We start from the raw sequence: 8,195 nt of genomic DNA, 5'->3' as shown, positions 1-8,195 counted from the left end.
CGAATAATAGCCCGACTGCCTCAGAGCTGTGGAAAGCTATCCTGAAAAGAGGTATGGCACATGGAGTGACATTGATCGTTACATTCTGTGCTTTATTTACACACAATCGTGTGCAGTGGTTCGGTGGATCGGCTGGATTTTGTGGTCACTGTCTTGTCACCTCGTGGACACACTATATCAAGTCAAATGACAGGATCAAAATTAGGCCACTCGGCCCACCAGGTCTACTCTGCCATTCAATCATGTCTGATCAGTCTCTCCCCCCTAACCACGTTCTGCCTTATCCCCATGAACCTGACACCCGGCTATGAACCTGGCTATTTTTTAATTTCGTTGTACTCGTTGCAATGACAATAAATGAATATTATTATTATTATTATTATTATTATTATTATTATTATTATCAAGAACCTGTCTTAAAAATATCCATTGACATGGCCTCCACCGGCTGCTGTGGCAATCAAGTCCACAGTTTTACCATCCACTGACTAAAGACATTCATCCTCATCCGAGAGGAGTCATTGACGATGACAACAGGCCCAGTGCAATCATATGCTCCTGACATGGTAACCATCTCATTGCTGGGATCATTCATGTAAACCTCTTCGGGGCCCTCTCTGGAGACAACATATTCTTCCTCAGACATCATGCCCAAAATTGCTCACAGTACACGAAAAGTGGCCTGATCAACGCCTTATAAAGCCTCAGCCTTCTTCCCGGGGAGCCTCCCGCAGGCGACATTGGTAAGCAACGCAGGAGGCCAGATCCCAGGTACCTCTCTTCTACCAGTGTCGTTCCTCGCCAGTTTCGTCCATTGTTGTCACCGGGTACATCATCCCGGTCTCTATTCTACTGGGGGGACGAGTATGGGATGGGTTGGGGGAATCCCCCTTCCATGGTCAGTTCGGTATCTGGCACAGGGTAAGAAATACAACTATCGTCATTATGTTATCTCTGTATCTGAGTTAATCGCCTGGTCTCATGGTTAATCTTGCACTCCTGGTCGGAATGTTCCCTCTTCGTTTCCTTCCCTCAATGTAGTTATCATTAGCAGTTGTTAATTTATCTCTATGACTGTTTCTCCCCTGTCTTTCAGATCTGAGGATCGATTTCCGCATCTCACAGGCAGAACGGAATGCACGAGGCCACACGCAGAAAGCGAAATATGTGCGTGCAGTTAAAACCGGTGGGCTTGCTTCAGTGGGAGTCGCTTCCTTTTCCCACAGAATTACTTTGCGGTGTTAACGTTACAGGAAAGGCTCAGCGAGATCAGTGTTCAATTGTGCAGAGAACGTGCGTAATTGGAGGCGTTGGGGTCGTCAGTGTCTTGTGACGAACAGCGAACTTGCAAAATTAAATGTGTATGGGTGTGTTCAAACCTGCCCGTGCATCTCTTGCCAAAGCTTTCTGTAGCGTCGGTATACATAAAATACTGGAGCAACTCAGTGGGACAGGCAGCATCTCTAGAGAGAAGAAATGGGTGACATTTCAGGTCCAGGCAGTGAGTCTAAAGAGGAGTCTCGACCCGAAATGTCACGCATTCCTTCTCTCCAGAGATGCTGCCTGTCCCGCTGAGTTACTCCAGCATTTTGTGACTGCCTTCGATTTAAACCAACATCTGCAGTTCTTACCTACGCGGTTTCTGTAGTGTAGTGGTTATCACGTTCGCCTAACACGCGAAAGGTCCCTGGTTCGAAACCAGGCAGAAACATTCCAAGTTTTGGTTATGTTGACCTAAAGTGAATTAACAGTAAGAAAACGACAAACAATCTCTGCACAAGCCCCACGACATAATTTTTCTGTTCCCTTCTCATTCTATGATTCACTCTATACTTCGAAGAGTACAATGCTTCCTCTGCTGTAGCTGCACCTACACGCACTGCAATCATGTGGTTATCCTCTGTTGGCCTTTCATTCACGTTGGGACCGGATTGAATAGAAGTAAGGAGAACGTGAAAAAAGACGCAGCGAGGAGAACTACGGACAGTGACCTGGAAGACACAACATCCTTCCTGAGACATCATGCCCAAAATTGCTCACAGTACACGAAAAGCAGGCTGATTTTCCTTCTCTCCAATGTAGTTATCATTAACAGTTGTTAATTTCTCTCTATGACTGTTTCGCTCCTATCTTTCAGATCTGAAGATCGAGATTCCTGTCTCTCGGGCAGAAGGGAATGCGCGAGGCCACACGCAGAGTGCGCATAATTGAAACCGCAGGGCTTGCTTCAGTTGGAGCCGGTTTATTTTCCCACATAATTCCTTTGCGGTGTTAACGTTACAGGAATGTCTCTGCAAAGTCAGTGCTCATTTGTGCAGAGAACGTGCATGCGTTTAGACGATGGAGTCGTCAGTGTCCTGTGATTATCAGCCAACTTGCAAACTGAAATGTATATGGCCATGTTGAAATCTGTCCGTGCATGAGGGTTTCTGCGGTGTAGTGGTGATCACGTTCGCCAAACACACGAAATGTCCCTGGTTCAAAACCAAAGGCAGAAGCATTCCAAAGTTGTCGTTTTGTTGACCTGATGTTATGTAACAGGAACAGAACCAACGAGAGAGCAGGCTATTCTAGACTGGGTATTGAGTAATGAGGAAGGGTTAGTTAGCAGTCTTGATGTGCGTGGCCCCTTGGGCAAGAGTGACCATAATATGGTTGAGTTCTTCATTAGGATGGAGAGTGACATAGTTAATTCAGAAACAACGGTTCTGAACTTAAAGAAAGTTAACTTTGAGGGTATGAGACGTGAATTGGCCAAGATAGACTGGCAATTGATTCTTCAAGGGTTGACGGTGGATATGCAATGGAAGGCATTGAATGACCGCATGGATGAACTACAACAATTGTTCATCCCAGTTTGGCAAAAGAATAAATCAGGGAAGGTAGTGTATCCGTGGCTAACAAGGGAAATTAGGGATAGTATCAAAACAAAAGATGAAGCATACAAATTAGCAAGGAAAAGCAGCCTACCAGAGGACTGGGAGAAATTCAGAGTCCAGCAGAGAAGTACAAAGGGCTTAATTAGGATAGGGAAAATAGATTATGAAAGAAAACTGGCAGGCAACATAAAAACTGACTGCAAAAGCTTTCATAGATATGTGAAGAGAAAAAGATTAGTTAAAACAAATGAGTCAGAAACAGGTGAATTGATCATGGGGAACAAGGACATGGCAGACCAATTGAATAACTACTTTAGTTCTGTCTTCACTAAAGAAAACAAATAATCTTCCGGAAATAGCAGGGGAGCGGGGGTCAAATGAGATGGAGGAACTGAGTGAAATCCAGGTTAGTCGGGAAGTGGTGTTAGGTAAATTGAATGGATTAAAGGCCGATAAATCCCCAGGGCCAGATAGGCTGCATCCCAGAGTGCTTAAGGAGGTAGCCCCAGAAATAGTGGATGCATTAGTGATAATTTTTCAAAACTCGTTAGATTCTGGAGTAGTTCCTGAGGATTGGAGGGTAGCTAATGTAACCCCACTTTTCAAAAAGGGAGGGAGAGAGAAAACGGGGAATTACTGACCAGTTAGTCTAACATCGGTAGCGGAGAAAATGCTAGAGTCAGTTATTAAAGATGGGATACCAGCACATTTGGCAAGTGGAGAAATCATTGGACAAAGTCGGTATGGATTTATGAAAGATAAATCATGTCTGACGAATCATAGAATTTTTCGAGGATGTAACTAGAAGAGTGGATAATGGAGAACCAGTGGATATGTTATATCTGGACTTCCAGAAGGCTATCGACAAGGTCCCACATAAGAGATTAGTATGCAAACTTAAAGCACACGGTATTGTGGGTTCAGTATTGATGTGGATAGCTGGCAGACAGGAAGCAAAGGGTAGCAATAAACGGGTCCTTTTCAGAATGGCAGGCAGTGACTAGTGGGGTACCGCAAGGCTCAGTGCTGGGACCCCAGCTATTTACAATATATATTAATGATTTGGACGAGGGAATTGAATGCAACATCTCCAAGTTTGCGGATGACACGAAGCTGGGGAGGGCAGTGTTAGCTGTGAGGAGGATGCTAGGAGGCTGCAAGGTGACTTGGATAGGTTAGGCGAGTGGGCAAATGCATTGCAGATGCAGTATAATGTGGATCAATGCGAGGTTATCCACTTTGGTGGCAAGAACAGGAAAGCAGACTATTATCTGAATGGTGGCCGGTTTGGAAAAGGGGAGATGCAACGAGATCTGGGTGTCGTGGTACACCAGTCATTGAAAGTGGGTATGCAGGTGCAGCAGGCAGTGAAGAAAGCGAATGGTATGTTAGCATTCATAGGAAAAGGATTTGAGTATAGGAGCAGGGAGGTTCTACTGCAGTTATACAGGGCATTGGTGAGACCACACCAGGAATATTGCGTACAGTTTTGGTCTCCTAATCTGAGGAAAGACATTCTTGCCATAGAGGGAGTACAAAGAAGGTTCACCAGATTGATTCCTGGGATGGCAGGACTTTCATATGAAGAAAGACTGGATAGACTCGGCTTGTACTCGCTGGAATTTAGAAGATTGAGGGTGGATCTTATAGAAACTTACAAAATTCTTAAGGTGTTGGACAGGCTGGATGCGGGAAGATTGTTCCCGATGTTGGGGAAGTCCAGAACAAGGGGTCATAGTTTAAGGATAAGGGGGAAGTCTTTTAGGACCGAGGTGAGAAAGTTTTTTTGTCACACAGAGAGTGGTGAATCTGTGGAAATCTCTGGAACAGAAGGTAGTTGAGGCCAGTTCATTGGCTATATTTAAGAGGGTGTTAGATGTGGCCCGTGTGGCTAAAGGGATGGAGAGACGGCAGGAACGGGATACTGAGTTGGATGATCAGCCATGATCATATTGAATGGCGGTGCAGGCTCGAAGGGCCGAATGGCCTACTCCTGCACCTATTTTCTATGTTCCAATGAACCAAACGTTTATTCAACTAAACGCAGGTGTTGATTCGTCCACAACCGCCAGACCTCCCTGCCTTTTTTTCGGCTATTGCGCTGCACGCATTCCGCACCATCGCTGTATCCCATGTTACGTTGATCTTCATTCTGCTTCCAATAATCGTTCGATAGAAGAAGGGTAATTCCGGAGATGCCGCTGTCATGTGGAGATTAATAAACATTCCTGCTTAGATATTTCCTCGCCAGACAGCGAGGTATAACCATAGGGTATCACTTTGCGAAAATAGATCAACAAATGTTCGGGATGCCAAAGGTTTAGAAATCAAGTAGAGGTGACCGAGAGCGTAAATGGAAGTAAAATGTAAAATATCGAATTGAAAACATGGAACACGAGAGAAAGACAATATAGTTTGTAAAAGTGGTCCCGAATCTTAAGAACGGACGAGGTAGCCGAGCGCTTAAGGCGATGGGCTACTAATTCAATAGACAGTAGACAATAGGCAATAGGTGCAGGAGTAGGCCATTCTGCCCTTCGAGCCAGCATCGCCATTCACTGTGATCATGGCTGATCATCCACAATCAGTACCCCGTTACTACCTTCACCCCATATCCCTTGACTACGCTCTCATTAAGAGCTATATCTAACTCTCTATTGAAAGCATCCAGAGAATTGGCCTCCACTCTCTTCTGAGACAGAGACTTCCACAGCTTAGCAATTCTCTGAGTGAAAACGTTTTTCCACATCTCCTTTCAAAATGGCCTACCCCTTATTCTCAAACTATGGCCCCTGCTTCGGGACTCCCCCAACATCGGGAACATGTTTCCTGCCTCTAGCGTGTCCAATCCCTTAATAATCTTACATGTTTCAATAAGATCCCCTCTCATCCTTCTAAATTCCAGAGTATACAAGCCCAATCGCTCCATTCTTTCAACGTACGACAGTCCAGCCATTCCGGGAATTAACCTCGTGAACCTCCGCTGCACTCCCTCAATAGCAAGTTTGGAGACCAGAACTGTACCAAAATTCCATTTGATTTCTTCACTGCCTGCTGCACCTGCATGCTTCCTTTCAGTGACTGTTGAAGTCGGAAACCCAGATCTCGTTGTACGTCCCCTTTTCCTAGCTTGACAGCATTCAGTTAATAATCTGCTTTCCTGTTCTTACTACCAAAGTGGATAACCTCACATTTATCCACATTAAACTGCATCGGCCATGCTTTTCTGCCCACTCACGCAACCTGTCCAAGTCACTTGCAGCCTCATAGCATCTTCCTCACTGTTCACCCTGCGACCCAGCATTGTGTCATCTGCAAATATACTAATGTTACTTTTAATCCCTTCATCCAAGTCATTAATGTATATTGTAAGGAGCTGCGGACCCAGCACCGATCCTTGCGGTACCCCACTAGTCACTGGCTGCCTTTCTCAAAGGGACCCATTTAGCCCTACCCTTTGTTTCCTGCCTGCCAACCAATTTTCTGTCCATTTCAGTACCCTATCCCCAATACCATGTGCTCTAATTTTGCCCACTAATCTCCTATGTGGGACTTTGTCGACGGCGTTCTGAAAGTCCAGGTACACTACATCCACTGGCTCTCCGCTGTCCATTTTCCTGCTTACATCCTCAAAAAAATCCAGAAGATTAATCTAACATGATTTCCCCGTTTTAAATACATGCTGACTCGGAACGATCCTGTTACTGCTATCCAAATGCTCCGCAATTTCTTCTTTTAAAATTGGCTCCAGCATCTACCCCACAACCGATGTCAGACTAACTGGTCTATAATTTCCTTTCTTCTCTCTCCTTCCTTTCTTAAAATTGGGATAGCATGAGCTACCCGCCAATCCACAGGAACTTATCCTGAATCTAGAGAACATTGATCAGCAATGCGTGCATGCTTTCCAGAGCCACCTTTTTAAGCACCCTGGGATGCAGACCATCAGGCCCTGGGGATATATCAGCCTTCTGTCCCATCACTCTACCCAACACCATTTCCTGCCTAATGCGAATGTTCATCAGTTCCTCCGTCACCCTAGGATCTGTGGCCACCAGAACATCTGGGAGACTGTTTGTGTCTTCCATAATTAAACGTGGAGGGCAGGAGACCCAGGTGGCAGTACCTCTTCAAACCATGTCCAACCTCTTGGGAACTGTCATCGCTGTGACTCCAACCCAAGCACTGAGGCTCAACAGGGAAGAGCGACGTCAAGCAGAGCCAAGGTGATGGGTGACTCGATAATTAGAGGTTCGTACAAGAGATCCTGTGGCAGCTGTCGTGACGCCAGGATGATGCGCTGCCTTCCTGGTGCCTGTGCCCAGAACGTCACAGAGCGGCTGCGCGACATCCATAAGAGAGGAGGGAGCTGCCGGAAGTTGTTGTGCATGTTGGCGCAAGTGAAAAGGGTAGGAGGGGGAAGGAGACTCTGCAGCACGAGTTTAGCGAATTAGGTAAAAGGCTGAAAAGCAGGACCTGCAGGATAATTATCTCTGGTTTCCTTCCAATAACTCGAGGTAGTGAGGGTAAAAACAGGAAGAAAGTGGAGATGAATGTGTGGCTGAGGAGTAGGTGCAGGGGGCAGGGATTTAGATTTCTGGACAATTGAGATCTCTTCTGGGGCAGCGGTGACATGTACAAAAGGGACGGGCTGCATCTTAACTGGAGAGGTACCAACATCCTGGCAGACAGGTTGGTTAATGCTACGGAACAGAGGTGGCTGATAACCAAGGCAGCCGTGGAATGGAGACAGACCGATGGCAGAACTGGGCAGAAATTTGTGGGCATGTTCGATCCACACCAATTTGATAGACCGTGGTATGGTTGGCGGACACGGGGCAACGTAGGTTGGTCTCCAGGTCCTGGTTGGCTCTCTCCGACTGACCATTAGATTGTGCATGGAACTCAAATGAGTGGCTGGCGGAGGTGCCAACCAGAGAGCAGAAAGCCTTCCAAAAATGTGAGGTGAACTGCGGACCCATGTCAAAGACGGTGTCTTGAGGGAAACCATGTTGTCTGATGATCTGGTTTGCGATGAGGTGAGCGTGTTCTACAGCAGATGAGAGTTTCGTCAGAGGAAGGAAATGAGCAGCCTTGTAGAAACTGTCGACAATGGTGAGAGTAACCGTATTACCTTTGTACAGAGGCAAACCGGTGATAAAATCCTGGGCGATATAGGACCAGGGACGGCGGGGAACAGGCAAGGGATGAAGGAGACAGGAGGGAGGCTGACGGAACTTCCTATTCTGTGCACAGGCAGAGCTGGCGGAGCTGAAAGTCCGGTTGTCGGCCTCCAAGGTGGGCCGCCAGAACCGC

General features: G+C 46.4%; 1 non-coding gene across 1 annotated transcript; it reads left to right on the top strand.

Annotated features, from left to right (window-relative positions):
* The first annotated feature begins 1,638 nt into the window (after positions 1-1,638).
* Positions 1,639-1,711, top strand: trnav-aac (transfer RNA valine (anticodon AAC)). The gene has a single exon. It is a non-coding gene; the product is annotated as a tRNA-Val (tRNA).
* The last annotated feature ends 6,484 nt before the right edge of the window (positions 1,712-8,195 follow it).

The sequence above is a fragment of the Rhinoraja longicauda genome, chromosome 34 (assembly GCF_053455715.1).
Source record: "Rhinoraja longicauda isolate Sanriku21f chromosome 34, sRhiLon1.1, whole genome shotgun sequence".
Lineage (NCBI taxonomy): Eukaryota > Metazoa > Chordata > Chondrichthyes > Rajiformes > Arhynchobatidae > Rhinoraja > Rhinoraja longicauda.
Note: the sequence above shows the minus strand (reverse complement) of the source record. Positions and strands in the feature narration are given on the sequence as shown.